Here is a 12,520-nt window from a genome sequence, read left to right as displayed (position 1 = left end):
GTTAATTAGCTGATTAGAGTGTGGTACCAGGTGCCATCAATTTTGAACCTTTTCACAAGATTCTAATTTTCTGATATGATGAATTTGAGATTTTCATTTGTTGTCATTTGTAATCATCAAAATTAAACGAAATAAACATTTGAAATATATGAGATTGTATGTAATGTATGAATATAATATACAAGTTTCACTTTTTAAATGGAATTACTGAAATCAATCTACTTTTTCATGATATTCTAATTTTATGACCAGCACCTGTAAACTGTCAAGACTTGTTTACAGAATAATGTCCCTCCTGTTTCTTTAAATTAAATGAGGCTAAGTGATCTGAAGTCACCCCTGTTCAGACCTTTTTGGTGTATATATTGAGTAAACTGAAATCAACCCAAGTTCTGACCACAAAAATACAAACCAGGCTGGCTTAGTTCAAGTTGTTGGGATCCAAATTATGGGATTAACCTTCCAAGTCAGTCGCTGATGTAGCTGATCGCTGAGTTGCAGGTGGGAAGCTGCCGTCTCATTTCCTGGTGCTGATCAGTACCTGGTTTTGTCAAGAATACAGGGAGAACATTTTGCATTCTGTGCCGTACTAATCGTAGACCAGTACATTAATTTTTGTCTTTGTTCATTCATTCCAGGGATCCCAGCTGCCATCAGACAGGAAGAAAGGTACACCCTGAACCCATCACTGGTCTAACACAGAACATTTACCAAGATCTACACACACACACACACACACACACACTGTTAGGGTTTTTACATTATCAGCCTTTGTGCTCATGTGGAACACTGCCTACGTGAGAGACCAAGGTCAGACGGCGGGCCGGCGGGCGCCACACCATCTGGCTCTCCCAAACAATGATGTGTTATGTGTTTTTGCTATGATCAGAGCATGGCCTTGGCTTGCTCAGATCAACCCCTTTTTTCTTCTTATTTTTTCTTCCTTTAAATAAAGAGAAAGCCCAAGTGGAGGGGCAGAACTTCCTGGACAGCACGCCATTAGGAGCTGTTGTGGAATCTCTCCTCTTTGCGAAGGCCTGACACACACAACTGTCAATTTAGAGACATCAGTCCATCTAACATGAATGTTTTTAGACCACAAAAAAATAAAGATTCCTAACTGGAAATATACAGCTGAGAAGCAACACACACCTGTTCTACTGCCTTGGACTAAAAAATTTTGAAAATTTTTAAAGGATTTTTTATTTGTCATGGATTTAAGCCCCAAGAGATGTAAAAACTTAGTGCATTATTCATCCATCCATCCATCTTCGTCCACTTTTTCAGGTAACTGGTCAAGAGGCAGGATACTGTACATTCTGTACTTACAGTTCCAGCTCTCTCACCAAGTGAGAATTATATAGTTACTAATTAACCTAACTTACATGTTTTTGGTCTTTGGGGGAAAAAACAGAGCACAGGCACAGGGAGAACATGCAGCTGGGTTTTGAATCTGTGATCTGTAACCGCTGCTCCACCGTTCCACCGTTTGTGCATTATTCACAGTAAAAACAAAGCAGTTTACACCTCGCTGTGAAACATTTACATTCCTTCACACAAAGCATTGCAAATGCTACAACTGCAGTGGGAAGGGAGGTTGTCCTCCAATCGGAGGGTCGGGGGTTTAACCCCCAGCCCCTGCAGTGTGCTGAAGTGTCCTTGGGCAAGACACCGAACACCCCTCCCATCTCTCCCACCCATGCATTTTGCAGAACCTGGAGAGGTTAAAGCGTGCTATACAAGTGTGGACCATTTACCAAAATTGGAATGCAAATGTAAAAGTCACTATGGAAAAACTGGAAGCCGTTTAAAAATTAAAATGCTCTTATATAATGTTTGTAATAATGATTTACATTATCATCACGAGTGATAAAAAGAACAACTGCAAGAACAACTAAAGAATAGATTGAGCCATTGATCACGCTCCTAAAGCTGCAGCTTTTTCTAATGGAGGCACTACATTAACTGCTCGTGAGTTTTGACAGATCAATTAGAATGAGGCCTGTACACCTCAGTCCAAGCATCTCTATGGCATTCACTGTGTTTCAGCTCAGCTATAACCTCTCTAAATTCTTTAAGTATTGTTTGGAGGCGGCACTATCTCTCTACATATTCATAGCACTCAATATTATTTCTCTCAGCTTCGACCGTCCTCATCAAAATTATGCACAGTGTTCATAATAAACATTTTGTTACTTGAAAATGCGAGCTTTCATGCTGAGCACATTTCACGCTGCCACCACACCCCCTCTTTTTTCCCCGCATCCCTCAGAATGTCTATTTCTGTTCTCGGGTAAAGCTGCGTTTCTCGTCTGTCCACAAATGTACAAATGATAGGTTTTGTGTCTAAGGAGAAAAGGGAGTCTTGCTTCTCCAGATGGAACACAGCAAAATATCTGACTCTTACCAAACACGGGAAACAAAGCAGGCTTGTTTTTTTGCAAAGTCTGTTCTTTTATTTCTCATCTATGGCCCGCTTTCTTTGTGATGCTCTCCCTTCAGTCCTCCCTTGTAATTATTCTGGAGAAACAAAACACTTGTCAGTCTTTTCCTTTTCACTAGCTAATGGTCTATCTGTCCATATCTGCCCAGCAAACAAGCCAATTAGTTTGATCAAGCTGTTTGAAAGTTATTTTTGATCTCAGCAGGAGAGCAGTGTTCAGCTGACAGCATTGCCTCAATATATCCATTGTTAGGAGAAGAGCAAGCAAACTAAAGAAAATTAGTCTGAATGGATCCAGAAGTCTTTTTATATCTGGATTGTGTTTTTGTGCGGATCATTTCCCTGCTAGTTCTGCTCTCCTATATGAGTGTGCGTGCACGGATGTGTACTTCAGTAGCCATGTTTTCTACAAAACATGGTCTGGGTTGAGTGGTGAAAATAAAACAAGCTCATGAAAAAGAAACTCCATGTAGAGATCACCTGCCACCAAAGGCAAGGCAGAGACAGCGTTTTTGTGAGCAAAATATCTCATGAACAACTGAATGAATCTCTCAGAAAGTAAGCATTGGATGTACATCAACCGATTAACTTTTGGAGTTCAAGGTGGCACAGCTAATTATCCAACATGAAAATGGCTATAACTTTGTTAATTTTACAAATGTTGTGCTAAAGTTTGGTGTGGCAGTAGCTGGACGCCATCCCCGACGCATAGTCTGGGCACAGACATGTCTTCTTAGATTTCACGAGACTGCAGGAGACTCCACATAATGTCATTTATAAGGTTTGACCCTTCAGCACAAGGTGATTTTAGTCTGAACCTCTGGTTTGATAGGCGGCGGGTGATATGCATTCCTTCAAAGAATGCTATACTTTTAACTGAAGTTCTAAGAGAGAAAACCACAGAGAAAAGAGACAAGACGATGTCCTGTTCAAATACTGTTGGAGGAATTATGTGCGAATACGTCTTTCTTTTTATTTGCTGATGTGAACTATCAAATCCCCGATGCAGGCCTTTGATGTGGCACGCCATTGTCTTGCAGAGCTGCAGGAAATTGAAAGGGAAGATCTTGAGAGTGTTAGTGAGGGGGGAGAGAAGGTGGAGGACGTGGGTGACGTGGAGCCCATCAGGGTTTTCTGGGACACGGCACACGGAAATGAACTAGCCTTGCATGACCCGGGGGATCTCATTCTCACAGTGTGAAGATGTCCAGAGCAGAGAAAAAGGAAAATTTGGTCTAAAAAAAGTGATAAATAAGTCATTTTCCCCCCCTCTCTATAAAAAATGATGGCTAAAATTTGGAATTAATGTTTCTTCAGCATTGTTTCTAACATTATTGCGTCCAAATAATTTAGAAAAATCACTAAATCTTTGGAGATTATCCAAAACTCACATGTTCAGCATGAAAAGAGCAATTGCCCCTTTAAAGTTAGGAGGAAAATTTTAATGGAAACAAAACTGGATTTGTCTTTCTATGGGCCTTGAGGAGGAAAGAAAAGCTTTTTTTCTTCACCACTTCTTAAAACAACAGAGGTCTTTCATTATTATCAGAAGACGTGCACTTTATAATTTGTTTTTCTTGCACTGATAAATTATACTGACAGCCTGAGCAGTCTTCAGGTGGGAGACTTAAAAAGTGGTTTTAGTCAAGGTTAACACAGAAAGTGGAATTAGCATTTTTCAGCAGCATACTTTAGGAACGTTATAGTATTTGAATATTAATAAAAATACTACTTTTCATGTACTTGAAAAGCATTTAACTCTTTCATTACCAACACAGAAATTAGAAAGAAAAGCCTCAACCTTAGCACTTTGTTTGAAGCCCGTAAGTATAGTAAAAATACGCCATAATAAAATATATCCATCATGCTCACAGCTAAGATAAAGATCTACTTTTTCCATTTTAATAAGATTTCGATTTACCATCAAATCTTGCTGATTTCTCTACATCTCTTCAAAAAGGACCAGACCTTTTTAATCATTTATATCCAGATAAAGAAATCAAACACCTTATTGGCATTCCTTGATGTTCTCCTGTTGTGTTTTCACCAAAACCATCTGTGTGCTTTTTATTCACTGGAGGCAGATTTGTAGTCAGAATAGGGACTCATCAACTAAAAGTGGTGAAAAGTTGCTAAAGCGCTTAAAAGACAATACTGTACATTTAAATGTTGAAGATAAGGAAAAAAATTCAAAAACATTACATTTTTCATATACTTTATTTGCAAAAAGTATCTTTGGTGTGTCAATTTGAATTCAATTTGTCCAAAACTGCAAAAGTTGTATCTAATAAAAGACTTTTGGGCTTGACTTCATGCAACAAACCTTTTCTGATGTTAACCTTGAAAATCAAGCAAGAAGTAAAATTAATAGATAAGACCGCAGCAGCCCCCACTCTTACTGCTCGTTTCTCTCCATCGTTGTGTTCAGGTTTTAGTAAAAAATAGGTGGGCCATGTAAGGTGGGCGTGTAATGTGTAACACCACAGGTCACACGCAGGAAACTGGGTTTGCTCTGGCGGGAAATGGCTATTTACGTATCTGAAAATGGAGTGCGCCTTTCTGACATTTTCACAGCCCTGCAGGCACGAGTAACCTTCAGTGGGAAACAGAACGGTTAAAGACACGGGAGGGGGGCAGAAATTAGGGGAAAGTGATTGCAAAGGAAAGGTGAAATGATTGAAAATGGAGTTTAAGATAAAAAAAAACGGCAGAAAGAAAAACAGGCAGTAATTTAAAAAATCTTTATAAAGAATAATAAAATAAATGGAAAGTTATGGAAGATTATTGCTGGAAAAGGTTGACAAAGTACTTTAAAAGTATCTGAAGAATAAACTTCAGGTAACGGCGCATGTCAGCCTTTTTAGAATACTTATCAAAAGACAGGCTTTTTTCTGCTTTTTTTACTTTTTGATACAATATTGTGATGTCCTAATAAAAAAGAGCTTTAGGTTTTAGCTACTTTTAGGGTTTAGCTACTATTCAGCTACATTTAGATAGCCTTTTACTACTTTTAGCTTTGGCCAAGATTTTGCTACTTCTAGCTTTCAGCAAACCTTTTATAGCTAGCCTTTTGCTACTTTAGATTTTAGCTAGTGCTTTGCTACTTTTAGCTTTTAGTTAGCCTTGTGCTTCTTTAGCTCATAGCTAACCTTTTGCTGCTTCTAGCTAATAAATGACTTTTTGTTGTTTTCAGCTTGTGCTTTGCTTCTAGGTAGCATTTAGCTACTTTTACCTTGTAGCTAGCATTTTGCTACATTTGGCTTTAAGTTATCATTTTGCTACTTTTAACTTTTGTTTTTATGCTTTTAGCTAGTATTTTTAACAAATTTAGCAAATTTCAGTAGTCGTTCAGCGCTCACGCTCAAATTGATTTTACTTTTTTATTTGGACGGTCCAACCAGTCATCTTAAGCTGTTTTTTTGTGGAGCCGAAAAGTCAGGAAACAACGGCAGGGCTGTCCGTCTGTCGCAGGAATACTGAAAAGACAATCAATCCTACAGAAAACCAACAGACCTTTGATAGTTTCCACTTCATCGGACCTGCGTGACATTTGGAGAACCAAAGGCAATCTGCAGAGAGAAGCAAAGCCTCAAAGCAGAACATTTTAGAAAATTCAGTAGAATGAGTAACACAAAATGATTTCCATGTGACGGTGCAGCCAAAAAGAGGTTTGATTATATCAGCAGATGAAGCAAATAGACCCTAAATTATGACCAATCTTATTTCCTAGAAATTACTCCTGCAGAACCGTAAAGACTGCTAGAATATTATTTCTCTTTAATGCTCACTTTTTTTTCCAGGAGAATAACAATACCACCATAATGAAAAATTCAATAAAGACACAAATGTAGGCTGTTCAACTTATCTGTAAATTTTCTTTTTGTTGCATCTGTCTGAGTGTAATTATGTGGGGGTGTGGGTTCATGAGCTGTGACTCTTTCATTTATTTAAACAGGATAAGATATGCTGATGTGGGTAAAGATTAGATATGAAAATGTCCACTAGACTCAGTTCTTTGTTAATATTATTCTCCCGTTCCCTGCATACTTATTCACTGCGCTCTCTGGGCTGAACAGACATTAAAAGCATCCTCACATAATAATATTGCAATCACTGATCTTCTTCTGAAGCCTGGATTTGTTCATTTAAAGGACTTGTTTGAGATTAAAAACGCTGAAAATAAAAACAGTTAGGCAGATATTGTAAATGGTTGGATGTATTGATATTTTGAAGCAATAAGAATAGTTAGGAAGAGTTTTATTACCATGTTTCTCTTTTCTTATTACCCCGTACCACTGAAAAGTAAAAGGCAGATGACAACGTTTTTATCTGTGTCTCTCTGTTAGCAAAATATCTAATGAACCCCTAAACAGATTTTAGTGAAAAAAGTCACTCAATGCACATTTACAATTGATCAACTTTTAAAGTTAATCCAGTTCAACATGGCTGCCTCAAGCAACTGTCTGTAAAAACACAAAAATGGTTATAAACCATTTAATTTTACAGGCATTGACCTGAGATTTGGTGTGGTAGTAGCTGAGACTGATCTCTAACTCGTACTCTGAGCAAGACATCCCGCTAAGTCTGTCATTTCTAGTCTAAAACTTGAAAAGCGATGAGCGACATGCATTCTGTCAAGGATGACTGGGCCTTTATTTGTTAGAAAATAACTCAGCGTGATCCGTCTTTTAGGTTTTTAATTATAAATTCACAAGACAATGTTAGAAAAAAAGGAAGAAAAACTGATTCGTTCCTGAAAGAGATTCTCAGAACTGCATTTATGTTGCTAATCTCAGCAGAATACCTGTTTTTTTTTAGGTTGTAGACATAAATATGCAGACAGGAGGTAAACAGAGGGTGAGCCTCTTCATGCTGATGGGGGTTCAGCTTAGAACCACGTGGGAACAGATATTTCTGCTCATTAATATGTATATTTTTGCTTCTCCCATTGGAATAAGGTTCTGATGGAGGGTTGTGGCGGAGTGAGAGCTGGAAGGCTTCGTGCCTCGGCTGGTGCAGCATCTCCCCCATGGGGGGGAAAAAATGCTGTGAAAGTCACCAGCAGCACCAGAGGTTAATTGCCACGTTGTAAATCACTTAAGACAGTTTGGCTTTGGGTGATGTTGGCATATGGCTGCAGTTAAGGGATGTGGCTTCTGCTGGAGGTTGAGCTTCTCATTATTGATATGCCTTTCATTTCTCCCATTATAGGTGAATTAAACATGATTAAGACACAATTATTGAACACTTGGAGTAATTTCAGTCACAACGAGAGCCTCTTGTGGTTACAAACAGATCATCGTAAGCATAAAAATCTAATCAGTGCACGTTCTGATTAATCTTCAAAGATTTAATCAAGGGACTTCATCGCACCTTAAATGGGAAACTGACAAAGGAGCTTAGAACAATTTGATACTTGAGAGAAATGAACAGTTAATAGAAACCTTAAAAAAACAATGTTGCGAACACTTGCTAGCCAGGAATATCTGAATGTTTTAATTTGTCGTACAGTAGCATGTTGACAGTCATACATCGCTCTTCATAACATTTTAACTCAGCAGTATCCATTTAATAAAGGGCAAATACACCCTGAAATATATATTTAATGATGTAAATGCTGAGTCAGCATTCACACTATTGTTTTCCTGTTTTTCCTTCTGTTTGCTGCAATCTATTTCTGCAGACTTTGTGGTATTTCAGCCATTAATCTATCAAAACATTCAGCTCATTCAGGGGATGGTGTCTGTGATTTTTGTGACTTTTATGCTTTTCATATTATTTGACTTTATTTATATTTTCCCTAAAAATCTCTTCAATCTTTTTCCTTTAAAAACTGCTTCAGCGTTCCTGCTCTATTCGTGCCTTCTGACGATACTTTTAATTTTTAACTAACATTCTGCTACTTTAAGCTTTTAGCTCGTCTTTTTCTACTTTTAGCTCTTTTAGTTTTTACAGCTCAGTTTCTGCTTCTTCTGCAAATTTCTTTCAGCTCTCAGAATTCACACAAATGCAGTTTCTCTTCTTTCTTATTTCATCGATATTGACGCATCATCACTGATAATAATGAACTTAAACTTAATTTTAAATCAAATGTAAATCACTAACACTTTATCGTTTATTCACCATTCATAAACAGGAATATATGGAGCACTAAAGGAACAGTTCTGATACTTGTTTTCTCTTTGTAAGTGTCCCAATAGGGCAGATTCACCCACCGTTTCTTGTACTTTAAAAAAAAAAATCTGTGCCGTAAATGACAACAGATCAGTTGTATCAGAGAAAGTGAGAGAAGCAAGCACCAGGTATATTAAAATGACCCTCAGCCCTCTGAAAGTGGCTGCTGTTTTGACATAAAGTCCTTGGTAAAGTAGCTACAAACTCTTTTTAATGACACTATTTTATTTTTTTATGTTGATTCGGCTCTGCCTCATGGAGGGAAATGTTGGGAAAGGCACCAGGAGCTCTGCAGGTTAATTGCTAAGCTGACTGTCACACGTGTGTGAAGGAGACAGGAGGACAAACTGTGCAGTTTATGCTCGCTGAGACGGGCAAAATGCTAAATTTGTAGGAAGCCAAATAAACCGGCACACCTACGAAACGAGGCCAAACACACCTCTAACCGCCAATAATTGTGCTTTAGGGAAAACAAACCCAAAGTTACTTAAAAATAACAAACTCATTTTACTACATTACCTTTTGAACAGTTCTCATCTTTTACAAACCTTTTAAAGCAGTAAACAATGAAGAACTATTCACTCTATAATAAACTAACTTTAAAGCAAACTTAACTATAACTGAAAGCAGATTTATTTTTCTGTAAATCATTGCAGACATTAATTGTTTAAGGTACAGGGATACTTTATGTTATGACTTTATCACTAAAACTGTTTGTTCTTATGACTACATGGAGTCAGCAAAGTTGAATTTTAAAATATATTTGAGATGTTTAATAAAATGCTAACATATTCCCATATCAAAGCAACATTTTCCCCCACTCCGGACCGTCTCCGTCTTTAGCGGTTATTCTTCATTTGCTAACTGTCAATCATGGTCTGTCTCACAGCTGACAGCTTGAAAATTGGTTGAGTCTAAATGAACCAAAGCCTGACTGACAGAGAGCCTTTTGGTTGATGATTTTTAAGCAGTTTCTTTTCTTGGAGGTCAAACATGTTTGAAGTTACAGTGTTTTGTTTTTTTTTTCCGCTGCAGCTCGTTTCTCATGTTGTGCCTTTTATCTTACAGCACTTTCAGCTTACTGCTCTCCAGTTTTCATTATTTTTTTGTGTTACTAGAATCTTATTTATACAACAAACTTATTTAGCTTCATGGTTATCCAGCTATCCATTCATTCCTTCATTTTTTATACCGACATAATCCAGTTCAGTGTTTTAATCTGCAGCTGGACAGACTGCAGCGCCAACACAGAGACACACACACATGGACGCACACACTCACAACTTAGTATCACCAGTAAACCTTTTGGGACTGTATGCAACTACCCAAAATAAACCCAAACATGCCAACTTCACACATAAAAGCCCCGGCAGAGATTTCTACTGGAACACTCTGATTAAAAAAAAAAAAAAAAACACCAAACTGAGTGACAATGCTGTGAACTCACACTTTTGTCCTGTTCGTAGTTTCTTCTGTGCGTTTTCTGGAACCAAACTACGTCTCCAGACGTTGTTTTATTTCACCCATTCATTTATGAACACATGAAGCTCAATTAGCAGCTTTGACCTTTTAGTATCTGTAACTTTTATACTTTTATTTACTTGTTCTATTTTTTCTTCATTCTGCTTTTAGTTCTTGCTAATTGTATCTTTTAGCTAGGGTATACTGTTTAACTTTCTTAGCTTTTAGAAACCGTTTTGCTAAATTTAGGTTTTAGCTATGCTCTGCTGTGTTTAGCCTTTGGCTGCGGTCCAGTTTTTATCAAGGGTTTATGTCTGTTTAAGCAAAGGTTTAGCTGATTTTAGCTCTCAGCGTCTGATTTGCTTGTTTTAACTTTAACATTTCATACACACCAAAAAATATAATTTCTCTACTTTATTCTGTGTTTGATCAGGAAGTATATTTTAGGGTGCGGTCAGGTTTATAATTACTTAAAAGTGTTCCTAAAAATTTTAAAAATGAGAATATTTTGGACACAAGATGTAGGAATGAGTAAAACATATTCTACACTTTCAGGTTGACAGACTCTGAAAGCAAGGACATTTTATTTATTCAGGGGGGGAAAAAGCAGCTCTTAAAATTCTAATTTACAAAAGTTGCTTTTTGAAAGTACACACGTTTTAGAATCCTAAAACACAGATGTCTCATCCTTTCTAGAAGCACGCTTTTAATGGACGCCGAACCCAAATGTTTGTGAAAAAGAAATCTTGGTTCTTAATAGAACCACTCAAGACTATTTCTTTCTTCTCCGAAGCATTTAACCTAACCTTTCTGTATCCCTTTTCTTCTTTTTCCACACACCACTTCGGCTGCTCTTTACTGAAGTTAATCAGCGGCCTGAAGTGACACCGTTCTTTCACCCGGCCTCTTATTGTCTCGCCTGTTGACGTCTCCGCTCCGCTCTTTTTCCATTAAAAGCTCCATTTTTAAGATGAGTTTGAAGTTCATGTTGGATGGACACAGCTTGCCACTTTTGTTGCTGTGGAAACCAGGTTGACACATGGACAGATTGTTGAGAACAGTGTGAGTGGGAGTTTGAGAGGCTGTAGAGAACTGTCAGGTTTTATGGATTGTACTTTTCAGTTGCACTGACTTGTGGCCCTTGCCACCCGGAGGGGGAAAAGAATACAGTGTGTTTGTCATCAAATACTGTAAATATGAGGCTCAGTGTAAGTCAAATTTCAGCTCTGCTCAAACTTCCACACAGTCAGTATCCCTGGTGTGATCATTAAGTATCAAATCGTTCAAACAGAATATCTGTCCAGTCACTGAGACAACAAGTCCAGGAGGGAAACCCAGACATCCCTCTCCTCATCAGCTCCTCCTGAGGGATCCCAAGTTGTTCCCAGGTCAGAGAGGATACATAACCACTACCCCAGGGTCTCCAAAGGGAGGTGCCCATGAAGCGTCCTAAAAAGATGTCTTAACCACCTCAGCTGGATCTTTTTGATGTGGAAGAGCAGTGGCTCTACTCCAGGGGTCTCAAATCCTTGTCCTTGAGGGCCACCATCCTGCAGGTTTTACCTGTTTCTCTGCTCCAACACACCTGATTCAGAGGTTAAATCACCTCTTCATGTTCTGCAGAAGCCTGTTAATCACCCATTGATTTAAATCAGGTGTTGGAGCAGAGAAACAAGTAAAACCTGCAGGATGGTGGCCCTCGAGGACCAGGATTGGAGACCACTGCTCTACTCCAAGCTCCTCCTGGATGACGGAGCTTCTCACCTTACCTCTAACACTGAGTCCAGCCATCCTAAGGAAAAAATCCATTTTAGCCTCTTGGATCCGAAATCTCATTGTTTTGGTTTTGATCCATACCTCATGGAACGAAGATGGACCAGGAAATTCAGAGGTTTGCCTTTTGGCGCAGCTCCTTCTTTACCACGACAGACCAGACCAGCGCCTTTATTATTGAGGATGAGACCCCAACCCATCAGTCTATCACTGACTCCATCTTACCATCAAACATTAACAGGACTACCAGATACTTGAACTTGTCCACTTGAGGCAGAGACTCTTTCCCACCCTGGAGGGAGCATTCTACCTTTTACAGCTGAGGTAAAGACAGCATGAATGAGGTACATTAGTGGTTTAATATAAGAGAAGAGCGGTGAAATCAGCCATTAACAGACTCTTTAAGGTAAGCTGTGAATGCTCTACAGTGCTGTGCAACTTCAAAATTCATAAAAACTGGTTCAAAGTTAATTTAATCTACATGTGTAGTTCACCATTGTTCTGAACTAAACCCACAGTCCCAAAAATAACAATCCCTAACAAACACAGCCAAAAGCTGTCTGGAAGTTTGGCTGAGACGCCTCCCAAAGGGTGCCCCACATGTTCCAAACAGGGCCGTTACCTCCCTTAGTCACACAAGATTCAAATCGGTGCACCAATCAGTAAATA

This window comes from Kryptolebias marmoratus, linkage group LG12 (genome assembly GCF_001649575.2).
Source record: "Kryptolebias marmoratus isolate JLee-2015 linkage group LG12, ASM164957v2, whole genome shotgun sequence".
Classification (NCBI taxonomy): domain Eukaryota; kingdom Metazoa; phylum Chordata; class Actinopteri; order Cyprinodontiformes; family Rivulidae; genus Kryptolebias; species Kryptolebias marmoratus.
The sequence above is the reverse complement of the archived record's forward strand: the minus strand, read 5'-3'. Positions refer to the sequence as shown.